Source organism: Protopterus annectens, chromosome 2.part1 (assembly GCF_019279795.1).
Source record: "Protopterus annectens isolate FY-2018-M chromosome 2.part1, PAN1.0, whole genome shotgun sequence".
NCBI lineage: Eukaryota > Metazoa > Chordata > Ceratodontiformes > Protopteridae > Protopterus > Protopterus annectens.
The window spans coordinates 992,804,742-992,825,338 of record NC_056729.1 but is presented as its reverse complement, the minus strand read 5'-3'; positions in this window follow the sequence as shown (position 1 = coordinate 992,825,338).

Genomic DNA, 20,597 nt, shown 5'->3' with positions numbered 1-20,597 from the left:
GCACAGGCATGTATTGAGCATTACACCAGACAGGGCCTTAGGCTGCAGAGGGCTGCTCTTGCATCTGTAAACAACAACCTCTGTGAACTGTCGGGTGCCATCCATGCTTCTACCGAGCAAGCGGATAGATGGCATGATGAGATGATGGCCCTCATCAGCCTATGTATGTCTGTACTTCAACATGTGGTGGGAATGCGGCAACACCCGCGTGGATGTGGGCCAGCAACACCAACAGCTGGCAGTCAACGTGGGCATGCTAGGACGCCAAGGGGCTCCCATAGTGGCAGTCGTAGTCCGGGCAGTGTGGGGGTGTGCTGCCCACACCACAGCAGGCCATGTGCACATGGTCCTAGCCAGTCCCAGAAGGGACATGGGACCAGCAGACAAATGTCATCAGCAGGTGAGAGTAGCATTTTAATGCCTGTACCTGGACATGCCCGCGGAACCCCTGGCAGGCACAGGCACATGTCCATGGCTGGAGGCAGTGAACTGCACACCCTGCCAGGTATGGTCTGCAGCTGTCCATAAACACCTGTGTAGGGCAGCCACAAGGCAGAACTGTGTGCATGCATACCCACACACTATGCAAACACACCTAGGGAAATCTCATACCTGCACACCCCCACATCACCTCAGCCAGCTCCCAGAGTACACCCCTCACACACACATGGTGTCAAATATATGGCCCACCCTCAGCCTCTGGCAGACCAACACTACACCCTGTGCATAAGATGATGCCTGTGCCCCATCCCTGTCATAAATACCATTGATGCAGGGACAGGCTGATATGGTTCTGGTGCAAATGGTGACTATACACCAGTGTACCACAATCCTGCAGTGTAACATGTTGTAGGGAGTAGAGTGTGAGGCATATTTGGCAGGTAGTGCAGCTGTCCAGTAATGATGCCTTCTAGCTGTTAGTATCACTGCTTGGTTGTGATCTCTAAAATGATATGCAATTGTGTTGTAGGTGTACATGTGTCAGCACGAGGATGCCCTGTGCATATGATGATAATTGTGCCCCATCCTTGTCATCCATACCATCAATGCAGGGACAGGCTGATATGGTTCTGATGCACACTGTGACTGTCCAACAGTGTACCACAGTCCTGCAGTGTAACATGTTGTAGGGATTAGAGTGTGAGGCATATTTGGCAGGTAGTGTAGCCATCCAGCAATGATGCCTTCTAGCTGTTAGTAACACTGCTTGGTTTTGGTCTCTAAAATGATATGCAATCATGTTGTATGTGTACATGTGTCAGCATGGAGATGGTCTGCAGTCATATTGCAGAACGGGGTATGTCACTGTGCTGACACATTGGTAGTGACATATCTGGGGTACAATCAAACATATTTCACAGGTTACTATACCGGGTATTGCCTGTGCCACATGGACAGGTGGCCCGCTGAGGCATGTATATCCTGCAACCTGAGGTAGACCCATCCACATACACAAACACGGTTACTTGCCAACACTGGGACTAGACCCCTACCTAGCAATGTCGTGATACTGACATGTGTGGCTTACATTGCACAAACACTGCCTTAAACACTTTGTATCCAACAGACCTTGTTCTGCCCAGCAATAAAATGAACAGCCCTTGCAGATCTTGAACTTAGGACCATTTACACTGAAGTCACAGCACTTAATCACTACGCCATGACCACTGTGGAAACAGCTGTTGTTTTACCAATATAGCTGTCATTACCCATATTGAGTAGTATTGAACAATTGCCTTTACTTCCTAGATTGTGTATTCATTGTTATTAATATGACTGTTGCATCACATATGTTGCTTTATCATAATGTACACATAGCATATGCATACTGTGGGATATACATGTGGGAGGGTATACACAACCGTGACGTTTACTCATGACAGGAAAATAGTTGCATACATATCATAGGTGTATAGATGTCTACATGCACATACACAGGTATACACATACATATGTCTGTATACACATCTGTATAGTGCTACATATATATGGCCATGTGCACATCTCTTCATATGTACATATGTATACACATCTATACATATATGTATATATACATAAGTGTGTATATATATATATATATATATATATATATATATATATATATATATATAGATGTATATATAGGTATACGTATATGTACATATAGATATATGTGTATATAGCTTTATATGTATGCATATCCTATGTGCACAGATATGCCTAGTTATGTTGGTATATATATATATATATATATATATATATATATATATATATATATATATATAGATAGATATCTATAACTATATGTGCATACATATCTATTCCGATATACCTACTACTGCCGATATATCTGTAGATATCTGTACGTATATGTGCATATGTATCACTATCTGTATATGTGCAGACATATATCGCTCTGTATATGTATATATCTGGGTGTGTATATGTATATTTATGTACATTTTCATACCCATCTATATATATATATATTGATATGTATATGCATAATCATACATATAGATATCTGGATAATTATATGTACAGATATTTTCACCATATGTCCTGGACATGGAGTGTAGCCCTACCCCGGCCACTATAGTCCCAACTTCATAGTGCAAGGGGATGTCAGGTATGTATAGCAGGTATTTTAGTAGACTATTGCTACTGTAATTGGGATTGTCTTCACGGACATAATGTATGTTGGAGGTCACATCTGATTTCCACATATGTGCCACTGGCTACTGAGAGACATCCCAAAGACATCATAGTAAAGTACCACTGCTAGCAAGTAATGCTCCTCTTGACTGAAGCAGAAATATTGGCCAATATATGTGGACATTCTAAAACACTCTGTACAGTCCAGAGGTATACACAGAACCCCTTAGTGCAAAACATGTGTACCATGCATGACAATATGGATGTTAACAGCCATGTTGATGGGTATACCACATAACGACTGATATACATATGCCACCATAGGTTATGCATTCACATACCCCTGTCTGGCCTGACACATAATAACCACTGGTACAGGGGTGCCATGGCCACATACTAACCACTAGATATTGACATACATTTGTACAGCATCCCACTGCTCTGTCTGACATACATGACTGTTAATGGAGGCCTGGCAGCAGTACATCTGGTAAGTATCTGCACATGACATCTCACAGGGTAAGTACACTAAGCTGCTAGGCATGTAACAATGCACTGTGCAGGCTACAGGCAGGCTGGTTCAACATACATCTCCTATGGGGGAATGCACATGTACCTGCACATATAGTAGGCTATGCAGGCATGTCACAACACAGGGTAGGATACACCTGTGTGAAAGTGCATAACCACAACCAATGTGAACACAGCCACAGCCACATATGGTAAGCTAGCATAATATTACAGTGTGTGGACTATCTGTTCAACACCATCCTCATATGTGCCACTCACAGACTAACCCTACATATACTGGGCTGCTACACTGTTTGGTCTGCTGGCTGTCTGTGGTGTGGGACATGTGTGTGTATGGACCTACAAACATGTAAGCCAATATGGTAACATACAGTGGAGCAGCATGTAACATCAGATAAGACAGGACCTATAACAATGACATCTACCACAGTCTATACACAGGCTAAAGAACATATTAGCAATACACACACTGTTGACATTCACCACAGGTACACAGACCTCAGTACTGTACAAACGACGACAGAATGTCTAGGTTATGTCGTCAAATATAACCCCTACTGTACATAACATGTGTAGCATTCTGATATCTCACTGGCTTGTTATCAGATATGATGACACTAATGATGGTGTACAGCACATATGCACCTCTTAATGAATGACATATGTACAAAGGTTGACAGAGTTGTGGCTGGAAGCACATACACAGGGCCAATATTGACACGTTGCTGTGATAACCTCATACATTTACTGTTGTAACAGGGTTTGTTGCAACATATGTCCTATGAGGGATATGAAGTCAGCAACTGTCCCGGCATTTACCTTCTACAGACTGCAATCCTCACACTACCTTCTGCAGTTCACAGATACATGCTCTGTGGGTAACACATGAAACCATGGGCACAACACACTGCCCAGTCTGCAGATGACCCTACAGATGGGGATTCCTCATAAACATAGAACTGACATGGCAGGTATTAAAACATGTAGGACAGCCATATCCACACATGCACTATTAAACCAGCATTACTCCACATGCAGCATAGCAGCACTCACAGTCTAGAGTCAGGTCAGGCACATCCCCCTCCTGTGTGTTGCCCTGTTTCCACAGTTTATGTTGTTAGAGGTAAATTCTCAATCCATCTGAGATGCTGCTTGCCAGACAACAGATCTAGTTCCTGCTCACAGTGAAAGAAAAGGGCCAGCACCAACATGATGTTTCTATATACTGGAGTGTGTTTCCATGCAATTGGCTATGGGAATGTTACCACAGTTTTTCCACATGCAATCAGCTAGGGGATGGCTGCAATTCATGCAGAAGTCATCAGCTGATCATGTGCATCACTGAAAATACACATGCTGCTGCCTTAGCAAAGCAGGTGTAAGTCTCCACATCCACCAGAGAGGGAGTGAGAGAATCAGACAGAGGCAAAGACATGTCAGGGAGGGGAGGGATTGTAAAACCTAAGCAAGTTTGTATCACCCACCTATCAAACCCCTGATGACTATGTCATGCTATCACATTTCTATGCAGTTATTGAATGCACCACACTGTAGAGCCCTCAGAACATATATGTGATGGTGAGTGACATCTGCAACAGGGATACGGTAGCTATACAGTAGGTGTAGCACACATGCCTGTCCACATGTACAGTTACCAGCGACAACACAGCCACATTCTCATAGGGATGCACACACATTGACACACTTGGCAGGGCCAGGAATACAACCCATCACTAGTGAGATTGCCACAACAAAATACTGTGCAGGTATCACATGCACCACAGGAGTCATACAGAGGTTATTCTGACATCATACAGCATGCTTCAGTATGCCAATGGAGGTTGTAGTGAGTGTGGATGTCATCATATGACACACACACACAAACACACAGGGTGCCAGCACTGACATGCTACACAAGGCTAATTGATGGGTATACCTTGGCATCAGGCCTGAGGCTCAGGGCTGTGGATTCTGCATTTGCCCACACAGGTGGGCATTGTATCCCCCATCCAGTCACCTGGGTGACTATTGTGTGTGGCCAATGCTGTGCATCACTTGCTATGTATGTATTCCTTACTCCATGATATGGATGGTGTCTGGGATGTGCACACCTCCCACGTGCATGTACGTGAAATGTGGAACTGTACCTGGGGTGTCTGGCCCATGTTGTGTACACAGATTATCAGCAGATGTGCCGAGAACTTGTAATGGAACGTAGGTTTACCCTGCACCTACATTGATAGCATGCTAACAGCACTCCCTGGTGTCAGTCGCATCTGTCCATACAGGGCATGGGTCACATATGATGGCACCACAGGTGTGTGGAGAACATGGGAAGGTGGACTACGTGCCTATTTGACAGATGGACAGGGTGCCATGCCCTCTGTAACCCCACTGCAATCACTCCATAGTTACTATCATTGGCCAATATGCAGTGTACAACCCACATACTGGCTGTTGTCTTGGCATGTGTGTGTGTGTGTGTGTGTGTGTGTGTGTGTGTGTGTGTGTGTGTGTGTGTGTGTGTGTGCGTGTGTCTGTATGGGACATGGCTTGAGAGTGTGCTCTGGGTAATATTGGGGTTGATAACTGTGATTTTCTGGCCTTGATGTCACGTATGGGTATGGATTTGCACCTCGTTCTATCAGCTATTTCACATCGTTTATCTCTGTATGGTGGACATTGTGATATATACTAGGGCCACCAGATAAGAAATTTGCAAAACCCACTCCACATTGGGCCTAGGTATCCCACACTCACACCCACTGCCACACAGGCTACAAGTTACACACACACACCTGTCATGTCTGGGAGTAGAATCCCGACTTAACTAGTTTATTACACTACAGCACTATGCAGTAATAGTACATGCCACGGATATTATTGCAGTACTTGTTTCCCAAAGGTGTATATCACATTGGATGACAGCAGGATTGGCAAATTATGACATTCGACTTGTAGTGAGTATGGCTAGGCTAAAATGCATTGCTTCCTACACAGACAGTGACACATACACAAAACATCTACAACCGACATGTGTGGGTATAGAACCCCTAATAGAGGTCTATAGTACACTACAGCATGGAGCTGCTGTAGGTCACACCACATGAATTGTTGGTGCACTTCTTTCCCAAAGGTGTATTTCACAATGAATGACATCAGAAGGATTGCCAAAGTAGGGCATTTGAAATGTACTCAGTGTGACTAGCCTAAAATGCATTGCTCCCTGCACAGACATTGGAACACACACAAAACATCCAGAATCGCCATGGGTGCATATAGAACCTTACCAGGGCTCTATATCACACTACAGCAGTATGCAGTTACAGGACGCATTATGGAAATTACTGGGCTACATCCTTCCCAGAGGTGTATTTCTAGGTGGATGACATCAGCAGTCTTGCCAAAGATGAGCATTTGAATTGTAGGAAGTGTGACTACCCTAAAAAGCATTGCTGTCTACACCCAAAAAGTCAGACAGACACATACAAACTTGTTAGCATGTCTGGGATTAGAACAGCTATCTAATTAATTTATTACACTACAGCAGTAGGCAGTTACAGGACGTGCTACAGAGATTACTAGAATACATGCTTCCTGGGGATGTATTTCTAGGTGGATGATATCAGCAGCCTTGCCAAAGATGAGCATTTGAATTGCAGGGAGTGTAACTACCCAAAAAAGCATTGCTCTCTACACAGACTGACACACAAACACTTGCCATGTTTGGGATTAGAGCAGCTACCTAATTAATGTATCACACTACAACAGTAGACCTATAGGACATGCTATGGAGGTTACTAGGCTACAACCTTCCCAGAGGTGTATTTCTAGGTGGATGACATCAGCAGCCTTGCCAAAGATGAGCATTTGAATTGTAACCTAAAAAGCATTGCACTCTACACAGACAGACATGCACACACAATTGCCATGTGTGAGCTTAAAATAGCTACCTAATTAATTTATTACACTACAGCAGTATGTAGTAACAGGACACACTACAGAGATTACTGGGCTACACCTTCCCAGAGGTGTATTTCTAGGTGGATGACATCAGCAGCCTTGCCAAAGATAAGCATTTGAATTGTAGGGAGTGTGACTACCCTAAAAAGCATTCCTCTCTACACAGACAGACACACACTTGCCATCTCTGAGATTAGAACAGCTACCTAATAAATTTATCACATCTCAGCAGTATGCAGAAACAGGACACACTACAGAGATTACTGGGCTACATCCTTTCCAGAGGTATATTTCTAGGTGGATGACATCAGCAGCCTTGCCAAAGATGAGCATTTGAATTGTAGTGAGTGTGACTACCCTAAAAAGCATTGCTTTCTACACAGAAAGAGTCAGACAAACACATCCACACTTGCCATGTCTGAGATTAAAACAACTACCTAACTAACTTATCACTTTACAGCAGTATGCAGTAACAGGACACACTGTTGAGATTACTGGGCTACATCCTTCCGAGAAGTCTATTTCTAGGTGGATGACATCAGTAGCCTTGCCAAAGATGAGCATTTGAATTGTAGGGAGTGTGACTACCCTAAAAAGCATTGCGCTCTACACAGACAGACACATACACAACAACTTGCCATGCCTCAGATTAGAGCAGCTACCTAACTAATTTATCACACTACATTAGTACGCAGTTACAGGATGAGCTACGGAGATTACTGGGCTACATTTTCCCAGAGGTGTATTTCTAGGTGGATGACATCAGCAGTCTTGCCAAAGATGAGCATTTGAATTGTAAGAAGTGTGACTACCCTAAAAGCATTGCTTTCTACACAGACAGTCAGACAAACACATCCACACTTGCCATGTCTGAGATTAAAACAACTACCTAACTAATTTATCACATTACATCAGTATGCAGTAACAGGACACACTATGGAGATTACTGGGCTACATCCTTCCCAGAAGTGTATTTCTAGGTGGATGACATCAGTAGCCTTGCCAAAGATGAGCATTTGAATTGTGGGGAGTGTGACTACCCTAAAAAGCATTGCTCTTTACACAGACAGACACACACACAAACCATGTCTGGAATTAGAACAGATACCTAATTAATTTATCACACTACAGCAGTATGCATTTACAGGACACACTATTGAAATTACTGGGCTTTGAATTGTGGGGAGTGTGACTGCCCTAAAAAGCATTGCTTTTTACACAGACAGACACACACACAAGCCATGTCTGGAATTAGAACAGCTACCTAATTAATTTATCACACTACATCAGTATGCAGTTACAGGACACACTATGGAAATTACTGGGCTACATCTTTCCCAGAGGTGTATTTCTAGGTAGATGACATCAGCAGCCTTGCCAAAGATGAGCATTGGAATTGTAGGGAGTGTGACTACACTAAAATAATTGCTCTCTACACAGACAGGCACACACAAACAAACAGAGTTGCCATGTCTGGGAACTGAGCACTTATCTGACTAGTTTATCACATTACAGCCATATGGAGGTAAGGTATGCACCACTGAGATTACTGGGCTACACCTCTCCCAAGGGTGTATTTCACAGTGGATGACTTCAGCAAGCTTGTCATAGTAGGGCTATATGGAGGGCAGTGTGTGTGTGCATGGGCCATAACCCATTCATCTAGAGGTTGACATTCCACATGAGGGCACACATGGGGTCATATTTCACAGGTACATGTATACAGCTGCTAGATGACTACTTCCTTGTACAGTCATGTTTCACAGCTGGCACGTGCACCAATAGTCTGTAATGCTGACAGATACTGGTGGCTAGTATCTGCAGTGAGTGACATCTGAACCTCATGTGTTTGGAGCCCCTTTGGCTGTGTGCTGGGTGGGACAGGCCTGGATGGTTCCTTGTCACAGTCACCCTTTTCCACACATCTATGTATGTCTACATTTGGGTTATTATAGTGTGTTGTTGTTACATATATGTCTGTATTCCTATCCACTGTGTGTGGAAGGCATGCATGGTGCATACTGATGAGTGTCTGCACTAACAATTGCAACTGCCAGATATGTCTGGTCCACTGGTGTTTGCAGACATGGCCTTCATGTGTTTAAGTGTGTGAGCATGCCCAGTATGTCCTTCAGTATTTAACGTGTGGATTGAGTCCAGGTAGTTTGTACTGCAGTGCTGACCTTGGTGTTGTACACCGACAGGTGGCATGCTGTTTCTGCAGGGTACCCATCAAGCATTTGGCAATGACTGTTCCTACATTTCTGCATAGGATGGGGGGGGGCTCAGCCGAATATTTCTACATTTCTACACAGGATGGGGGAGACACATCTGACTGTTATTATATTACTACATGGGATGGCACACCTGTCTACTTCTACATTTCTACACAGGGTTGGGGGGGCACACCTGACTATTATTACATTCCTACGTAAGACAGGGGGCTCACCTGACTATTTCTAAATTTCTACACAGGGTTGGGGGGGCACACCTGACTGTTATTACTTTACTATGTAGGATGTGGGGGGCACATGTGACACTTGTACACATTTGCTGTGAATGTACTGGTATGGCAGGTACTCCATTTCATTCTGTATTTTTAACTATCATGCTGACTAGAGGCATACCAGTGTACTACAGATCATGGCTTTGGTTGCCCTACATATTATTGTCTGACTTCCTACCCTTCAGAACTAACATCCCACTGCCTGCCTTGCTGTAGCCTGTCTGTGTAGGCCTAGGGGGGAGGTTAACCATAGCCATCATTCAGGGGCCATGGCACAGGCAATGTTTGGGTTTGTCTACACCTATCCTGCTGGCTGAGACTGTTGTTGGGTATATGAACCACCCTGACTGGCATGAGTGGGTCATATGGGCACACATGTCGCTCAGCACATTTCCTGCAGTGGGTTTTGTCACCCTGTGTAGTACTGGCTACTATAGTGACTACAGTATGTTACAGATGTCATGGTGCCAGTATGGGTGTCTACTGTCTGCTGCCATAACATTCAGCCACCCAATTCCCATGCATGCTCACATCTATACCATAGATACAGGTAACGACACATTTTACTCCATTCAGAAACTGGCAAGTTGATTGACATAGCTTGAGGGTGTGCCAGACTTGCGGATGGTGCTGGAGGGCTGCCTATGTCGGATGCACATAGTACACTCCCTATACATGATTGAGCACAGGTAGTGTCATGTTTGGCATCCCTTTTACTGTATGTGCGAGACAGAGAATGGTGTCATTCCCTGGGTCCCTACTGTGCCAGTGTATGTGCTATGTGTTGTCTCTTTGCCGCAGCTTTGGCATGCTGGGTATGCCTTCATCTGCCTACTGAGGCAGACTCAGGTTGTTCCTCCCCTGAGTCACTCTGTGCCTGTGCAGGCCTTGGCATTGGTGGGGGGCTGTGTGGCCCTGCCCCATGCTGTTCCTACTGCAGCTGTTTCCCCAGGTTCATATTGTGTAGCATGGCACATAAAATAACAATTTGGGTACATGTAGCTGGTGAGTACTGTAAGGATCCAATGGATGTGTCCAGTCATCAGAATCATGACCTGAGCATCCCAAAACATGCTCTATTATAAGTCTGGTCTATGCATGTGCCTCATTATGGCATTCTTGTTCAGGTGTGTGTGCATTTCTGATGGGTGTCATCAGCCACAGTCCAGCATCCCCCACTTGGTGGCGGTAGGGGATATCCCCCATTGGCAAATCTCTGGTACAGCTGCATCAGATGCCATATGTGGCAATCATCATAGCATCCAGGGCAGCCAGCATACACATTCATTATAATGCCCTGGGCATCACATACAACTTGGCAGATGATGGAGGGGATGCCCCTGCAGTTGATGTAGGCCCTACCCTGATCACCGGGTGGTGCTTTGATGCATATGTGCGTGCAGTCTATAGCACCCACTACCTCAGGGTAATCTGCTGTTTGGTGGAAGAGATGCATATTGCTGGTCAACACCTCACGGGTGTTGAGGAAATATATGTGCTCACTGACATGTGCTGACATGGCATCCAGGAACTCGTGTAATACTCTGGATGCTGATGACTGTGAGATCCCCATGATATCCCCAGTTGAGCTTTGGGAGGTATCTGTGACTAGTATTCCTAGGCCTACACATACCTTGGTATCCACTGGGATGGGTTCCCCTCGTTCAGTTTGGTGTGTCAGGTGTGGCCGGCACAGCTCAACAATTTGCTGTAGGAGGTCTCTGTCCACCCTATAGCACTCCACTATCTCCAGCTCATGTAGCCCATGGTAGGTTACCCTGGGTCTGTATGATTTTCTCCGTCTCCTCACTGTGGGTTGATCAGCAGCATTCACATCCTCACTACCCTCAGCCTCTTGCACATGTTGTTCTATGTTGTCTGTTGCAGCCTTTCTCATTTTGTAGGTTTGTTTGTTAAAATTTCCCCGCTTGTATACAACAGTGGTGTAGAGTGTGGGAAAAACCAGAGGGGAAGGTGTTTGCTTTGTTTATAGTAGTGTTCTGTGCTGTGCTGGGATGCTGCATGTGTAATTGGCTGATTCTGATACATTTCACCTGCTAGCTAAGCTAGTTCTCTTTGATTATCTTCCTACTGCGGTTTTCCCTTCCCATTCCTTCCTGTTTAAGCCTGGGGTGTGCCGTGCAAACAGAGTGCTCAAATGTGCACACTGCTGCCATTTCCTGGTTTATCCTCTTTTCTTCTTCCTGTAAAACCCAGTGCATGGCTCGCACACCCGCTTAGGCTTTGTAAAGAGTGCTAAGCAAATTTAGACACACCCCCTAGCTTAGCTGTGCTAAGCTAGGAGCAAACCCAAGCCGCAGGGCTCCAATCCACTTACAGTATGCCTGACACCCCACCCCCACATTATGTCATCTACCTCCTAGGCTTGCACCAAGCTATTCCTACTCTTACACTGTTGGGACCTGACTCACATGCTGGGGAAAACTTGGATTCACTATACTTCCCCTCATTTGCATAGGATTGTCTACTAATGCATAGTTACATGTCTCACACTGAGCCTCCCCTTTTAGCAACCGCTATTCACTGGTCAGGTTGTCTTCTGCCTGCCATTGACTTGCATGGCAGAATAGTGATTTTAGTTAGACTGCTTATTTTAGGTTTATTTTATTATCCCCCCGATCCTGTTTGTGCGCCGCTGCCCTACGCTTACACAGCTAAGATCAGCTACAAAAAAACAATAAAAGTTGATTTTTGTATTTTTTTTATGTTTGCAATGCCAATGGCCTTATATTTGGCCATTGGCATGCTTACGACATGATATGCAATCTTTATTTGGAGCTGTCATAGCTCCGTTTTGTATTTTGTAGAAATGTACTCAGTTACTAGCTGAGTACATTTCTGCAGATAGCACTAGTCCTGCATGGACTGTTGCAAGCTTCCTAGATTGCAAAATCACCTCATTTGCATAGATTTCTCCTGTAAATTAGGTGATTTGTATACCAGGGCTTTGTCCATGCAGGATTAGTGCAGGAGTGCTCGTGCACGCTGCTGCAGGCTGTTCCTGGATCGCACGGTAGACATATTGCTTGCTTGAGCTCATGCACCAATCTTGCACTCCATGCAAGCTTTTGAGAATCCGGGGGCAGGTGTTTCAGTAAAATGATGAAACAAGTCATGGGCATTCAGAATCACCTATTACCTGAAACACCTGGTGTTCATAAGCATCATTTGCATATATCCCATGGGCCTCTGATTCAATAGGTCTGAGAGGTCACTCATTGGAAGTTCCAGCATGGCTGGAGTTTTCATTTAATTTTTACAGATTGGCTTTTCTGTGTGACCTTCACATTCATTCTTTTAGTTTGTTTTTTGGGATATTTTGCAGTCACCTCTGTGTGGATGAAGTTATAGTAATGCTGAAATTTGTATATTCACAGTTAGTGGGGTTTGGCTTTTTTTGTTCTGGAGTTGTCCATTAAAATGATGAAACAAGTCATGGGTATTCCAAATTGCCAATTAGCTGAAGTACCTGGTGTTCCTAAGGGTCATTTGCATATATCCCATGGGTCTCTGATTCAAGATGTCTGAGAGGTCACTCATTGGAAGTTCCAGCTTGGCTAAAGCTCTTGTTTAATTTTTACAGATTGTTTTTACTGTGTGACCTTCTCACTCATTGCTTTGGTTCTCTTCTCTTTCATACTTTTGTCAGTAATCTTCACAGACAATTCTACAATTATCTGCTCATTAAATAGTTTCCCTCATCTTCAGCTCAGAACACAGGAAGCTTTTGCTTTCATTGACACTTGGCTTAGTCATGCTCAACTCCTATGCAGTCTTAAAAAATGAGCTTCTTCTATTCACTCCTAAAACTTATCTTCAGACTAAATCAAGTCCAAGATGTTTCCTAAACAAGACAAAAACTGAAGCAGTTTCACATACAAAAGTATTAGCTGTGACAACAGATAAGCTTAAATTTTATTTTCACATCCAGAATAATATTAAAACATCTCACCAGAAACTTGGAACACTTCTCAGGCATAAACACTTTCTAAATCAGTCCACAAAAACTACCCTTGCCACCAGTCTCCTTTTACCCACACTGCTATATGGAGCCTTCATCTTTACCAGCATACAAACATCATTAAAAACAAAACATGAAACATTCTATAACAATATTGTTAAGTTTGCTACCAGTGTATTATTCTATACCCTCCACTGCACTTTTTTTTACGTCTCTTAAGCTGCTCATAATCCCACAACCCGACCCACAAATGAGTTGAGTATTCTTTACAGCAGTGGTGAGTTTGGCATTATGGTTAAGGTCTTCAACTCATAGATATAAGGTATAGGGTTTGATTCTGACATTAGGTTATTGGCTATACTTAAAACGGCCCTTTTGAGCAGTTAGCCTAGTATTCAGCTAAGAACCTGTGAACATCAACTTACCTACCTTCAATTTGCAACAACTCATTTTATCATTCACAAACCAGCAACCTGCCCTGCCCTTAGCTCATCCTGCATTGTAACCTCTCCAAAAGGCCTCTACAATCAGGAAAAACACCTCCTGGAACTTCATAAACCCAATAAATCTTTGGGTCAAAGCCTCCACTCCTACTATATAACAAAAATCTGGAATTCCTTACCACTTTCCATGAGATCTAACTCAAACCAGCCAGTCTTTAAATACCCACTAAAGGAATTCCTACCCAAATCTTGTCTGTGCTCCTGCAGCAATCTAGGCTGAACTCTTTACTTCTAATATAATCACCTTAGCTTCTTTATTTATAATCCTCCTACCACACTACTCCTCTCTGTTCATAATTTCCTACTTACTTATCACTGCAACTAACACTTTCATGCCTCTTTATACCTCTCCTACCCTTCCACTTCTCTCTACTTCACTACTTTTTCAAATATTTTTTCTCCAACTCCCTTTTTCTAAAACCTATACAATTTCACTGTTTTCCAGTATTTCTTACTTTTATCTCGTAATATCTCCTTACTAATTATCGTTTGTAGTACTGCAAACCTGATTTTTTATTGTACCTAGTTACCTAATGTATGTTATGCTGCGCTCCTTTATTTTTGAATACTACAGTATGTATAGTTCAGCAGCCGTGGTGGTGCAGCGGTAGCATTGTTGCCTCACAGAAAGAGGTTCTCCTGTTTGATTCTTGGCTGGAGTGCCTTCTGTGTGGAGTCTGCATGTCCTCCCTGTGGTTGAGTGGCATTCAAAAGGCATGTGTAAATGGGCATGCCTTCGCTGAAGGCTGGGTGTCAGGCTGGCAACTCGGCACCATAAAAATCTACTGCCAATCATTAGCAGACCAGAGTTCCACTGTGGCGACCCCTAACTGGGAAAAAAAAACAGTATGTATAGTTCAAATATGTTTAATACTAGTTTGTACTGTTAACTGTATTACCTTTGATGTATCTGGTTATTTTCTTCCTGGGTCCCTGTCTGAAAATAGGTAACTCTGGCCCAGTCAGACTTTCCTGGTAAAATGTGTCAATAATTAAATAAATAAATACTGTCCTATGATAACTCCTTTCATGTTGCCATCTCCCCTTATCTATGTCAACCAAGTATATCCATCCCTTCAAGTAGCTCTGTCTAATACAGCAATGATTGCTAGTTTATCATAATGCCAGGACTAAACCTAAACAGAAAAAGTTCTGCTTACAGCATTATATATGAATAAAACTGAGTGGCGATGTTCACCCAAATAATGGCACAATTAATTTTGCTTTCAGACTAGGTGATACGTCCCAAATTACTATCTGTCCCTTACAAACAAAGCCTTAGCCAGCCCCTGGTCTCCATTTATAGCATATCAACATGCAAAGCCTTTATAATAAATTCCTTAAGATGGATGACTAGTCAGTCCCCGGATGCCCACAAAATCACTGAAATATGGCTACAACATAATAAAAGATAGAGGAAATGCTATCTCCTGGGTACAGTATTGTAAGACAAGTTAGGATCAGACAAAAAAAAGCTGGTGGAGTGGCAATATTGTACAAGTATAGTGTTGAGATTCATCTATTCCCACAGGGTATTCCAACTTTTAAAAATTGGGAAATTCTTACACTACTCAAAATAAATAACCAAAAAAAAAATATCATAGGAATATGTTTACCCTCAGGGGATAATATCACCATACTTGAAAACATCCTATGTTGGCTCCCTGCTAAAATCCCATACAAAATCCATCATATTACGTGATAACTAATATCAAATGGCAAACAATAAACTCTATACCTCTCAACCTCTTTGCTCAAGAAATCTGGACAAAGCCAAAAACAATGTTGGGGGGCAAGACCAAAATAAGGAACAGATTTTAAATATTGCTCTAATAAACATAGAAAGTTGATAGAATAAAAGGTTTTGTATTAACTTGTAGTTTCTGAAAGAAAGTCTGAAACTTAAATGTCTGTCATTATTTAGTGACTTCAGTTCTCAATCATTTGTCAGAAAGCCACAACTTTTATGAGGAACAGAGTAAAAATATCAGGCAAAAATCTGGACAGTTGAGAGGTATGATAAACAACAACTATCCAACTAACAACATCCAGCTTTATAAATTCAGCCAACTCATCATTACTCCAACGAGGCACAACAAGCCTATGACCAGACAGTCCACCATGGACTGGATCCAAACATTCTCTCCTGATAAAATCTCTTTCTGTATTTGACTAATATTGCCAAAGCCTAGAACCTGCACTCCAAATGGCTAGCACTGTAACTTCCATCTATTTTTTAATAAAGACTGGTCTCACTACTGGTCTAACTGTGTGCACGTAGACTACAACTTATACAACCTACTCCTAACCCCAGATGTTCTCCTTACCTCACTCTCTCCATGTTGCTTTCACTCTTGTATAGCTCTTCTTAAACTCCACTCATTGCTCCCATCCACCCCACAACTGTACCACTACCACCATTCTTCTTATCTCTATTCCCAAATGATCATCATACTCACCCTCTTTCTACCTTCTCCTTATCATCACCTCTTTCATATCCACTCCTTCTGCAGTTACAAATGAAATAGAAAATTGTTTTGCTTAGCACCAGCTATGCCATGAACAGACTTGTGACTTGTTTGTTATACTATGTCATCAGTATACATAACGAATTGTAGCCTTGGAGAGACCCAAGGTATACTGCTGATATATATAATGAAGAGTAAAGTTCCTATATCTGACTCAAAGAAGGAATTAGATCCAGCAACTGCAAAAGATCTACTATGTATGTAATTGTAGAAACATGAGGCTATATCAGTAGGGAATCTATAATCAGACAATTTGTTAATTAATAATCTGTGGTTAACTGTTTCAAAGACCTTTTTTAATTCAAGAAAAACAGTCCTGGTTAATAAGAATGTATCCATATTAGAGGTTTTTTTTTGCAATTTAAGCACATATATTGCTGCCAGTGTACTATATTTGGGTAGGGTGGGGAGAATCCAGTATGTCTGCTTAATAGAATATCATATTTTTGTATTTAGCCCAGTAATAAACCATAAATAGGTTTCTCTTATGTTTTGGCTAGTATGCAAAGGTTAGAAATAAGTTTACAATTTGATGATGTGTCAGGAGCTAGTACTTTAGAAAGAGGTTTAATAAGAACATCTTTAAAACTTGGTGGAATTTACTTTACACTAAGAGATAAATTAAAACTGTCCCTGGGATTCATTAACAGTCATGTAGGCACTGCTGTATGCCTTCACTGTCTAAACATTTTAGTGTGATGAGCAGCAACACTAATTGAACATGCATGCCACTCGTTGCACCTACATGTTTGCAAGCACCTTTTCATGGTCAGCAATAGTGTTTATGACCATGGAAAGTTGCTTGCAAGCGCAAACATATAATGCAAACAAAACAGCTCGCATATAGACAAAGCTCAGATACAAGTATGCACAGTAGCTCAGGCATATTTAGGGCAAAGACAGGGAAACAATACAGAATGAGGAGAACTGAATTTAGGGAAATGGTACACTAAATTGTGTTATAATGAATAAGTAATGGTGAAGAAGGAGACATGTTTAAAGTGCAGCCATATCTCACAGGCAAATGTAGTGAAAGCGTATAAGAACCATTTCTGACATACCTCCTGCAATAGTGATGCAATGAGAATTAAAATCAATGACATCCCACAGTTACGACCATAAATAAAAATAGACATGCTAATAAAAGATGTGGTAGAGGCATAAAGCTGCAGTGTAACAAAGGGGAGTGAAAATATGAAATAAATGTTAATCAAATGCTGACTTAAGATAACAGCAAGGGCAGAAGATACTTTAAGAGATGAATGCACAGTATGCAGTTGTTGCATATAAGATGTGTTTACAGTGAATTTACGTATGCAAGCTGACAGCACCACTGTATTATCCATCTCACCATGTATACACAAGAACAAAAGAACCTTACATCTTTAATGTCAGGTAAATCAAAATGGGAATGTTTTTTGCAAAGAAATGATGGTGGCACCAATAGCAAAGGTGTTCAGTACCTAAAAGCATGTAATAGACAAGCAAGTGTTGTATGGTTATGTAAATGCTACACACCGATGTAATAACAAACAACCTACATAAGTGACAAATGACAAGACAGAACAGATGACATGTCAGGAGTGCAGTTTTGCCATTGCTGATCTGCAAACATGTCTGACATAGTAATACTGGGCATGCTCACATGCAGTTACAGGGAATAGTAAAATAACAGCAATTCAAAAGCAACAACACAATAGAATGTGTTGTAACAAAGGACCAGTCACAGTTTCTGATGGTTTGGCAGCATGCATTACAGTTAGAAATGTTTATGCTTTATAGTGTAACAAAAGTAATTGCAATATTAAAGATGTTTAGAGGAAAACATGTAATACAGAACATAATTATTTTGTGAATAGGTAATGCATATGAGCAATGAATGACATAAACATTTTGATCATGTCACTTTCGAACACATGCCGGAAAAGATATCAGAGAGATGCATGACAATCATGGTCACCACAGAAAATTGCATATTGATCATGCAAGGAAGAACACCTCTGAAGTGCATACAGCACTTTCATACCACTCAAGGAGTATTGATGACCTACCTGGTATGAAAATGCCTGAAAAAGGTGTCCCTTTGAGTGGGTACAAGCCACTGTTGTCTGACACACATATGTAAACAAATTCAAACCCCTGGCTATTATACAAAGCTCTCTCCAGACCTCTGTATTGACTGCATGTGCCATATTGAATAGCAATGGAAGCCGTCACAAATAACTAAATTGAACGTGTGTGTTAACACAGGAAGTGTGCATATAATATGAACACTCAGTTTTTCACATTGCTGGAAAGGAGCTGCACATGTTACTGCCCATACAACATCGAGCATTACAATTTGGCTGCTTCTTTGACAAGGAATGTTGCTTCAGTCACGTAGGACACACAATGTCCCAGAATTGAAACACACTCTATCTGTGTAGTATGATATACAAGCCAGTACTCAACACATGTGCCACAGGAGCACTAACATAAGGGCATTTCTCAAATAAACATTTCACTGCCATGGAATTACAACCTGTGATGATATATCATTGTTAAGCATAAAAATGGATATGAGCTACAAGATGCAATGCTGTTTGTGTAATGGCAGTACATTAACATAATGTTGCCCCTGTCAGGAATTGAACAGCAAGCCATGTGACTCTACTGGGTTTATATCACATAATCGAAACTCAGAACATTGAATGCGCAAATGCGCACATTTTCACATAATTGAATACTGTATTGTGGGTGGTGCAGCCCCCCGCTAAATATATATTCTTACTCCAAGGTCGCACTACAGTGAGGAAAGGGCAAAATTCCCGATCTTCACAGAAGTGTGACATAAATCCAGGCACTTCGATTATGTGAAAATTTGCGCATTTGCACGTTCGATGTTCTGAGTTTCGATTATGTGATATAAACCCAACTCTACTAACTAATGACATGTGGATGAACCACAAGAGCCACAGTGGAAGTCTTAACACTATTATGACAGTCCACCTGTGCTAACTAATTACATCAGATGTATGTGTCGGAAACAATCTCTGAGATGAAAGGGATGGTGGAGGACTCTCACACTGTAAATGAACACATTATAACTGTGGTAGATGCCATTCAGTAATTGCAGTATCAGGCACAACAATGCTAACAGACACTGAATGTGGATGTTGAACAGATAAGCTTTTAACAGCAGACAACAGATGATATTTTACAGGGGAATGCACCATGGTAGAAATGTCAGTGCAATTGTGAGATATGCTGTTATGTGAAGGCATTAAATTATGTTATTGCTGCAAGGGGTATGTGTGCCTCTAATTACTCTAGTATGTCAATAACATACAGCATGTTGTCTCATTCCCTTGTACCAGATGATTACAGTTCCTACATATATTATGCATGGAAAATGAAATCAAATGTCATCATTTCTCAGAATAAAAGAATTGCTATGTGAAAAATTGGGTTTACTATTATTAAGCCGAGTCACAGGGGGTCGAGTCTTTATATGGTCGATGCACTTTTGCAAAAGTCAGAATGCCATATTCTAGTATACCCAACGCAAACGCCAAACCTTAAAACTCCCCACCGCTCTGGATCCAAGAACAAGCATTACCATGGGTGCAGAAGGAGGCAATGTTGGATAATCAGTAATGTTCGACATTCCAGCACTCCCAATGTGGGACTTGTATAAACGGTCTTGACTGCCTGTGACTTGACTTAATGATAGTAAACAGAAAAATTGTCCTAGCTTTATTTGAGATTGATCAGCATTTTTACCTGTATAAAGCAAATGTGCTTGACATTAGTGTTAGTTAAATGTACAGTCACAATAACACTGACACAATGTAGTCTGAGGAAAAATAGATGGATTTTAAATAACTACTCAAGGTCACAAGCTGAACATCATTGACTGAATATCAAGCACCACACAAACATGTTGGGGTACAATTGAGACAGTGCACAGT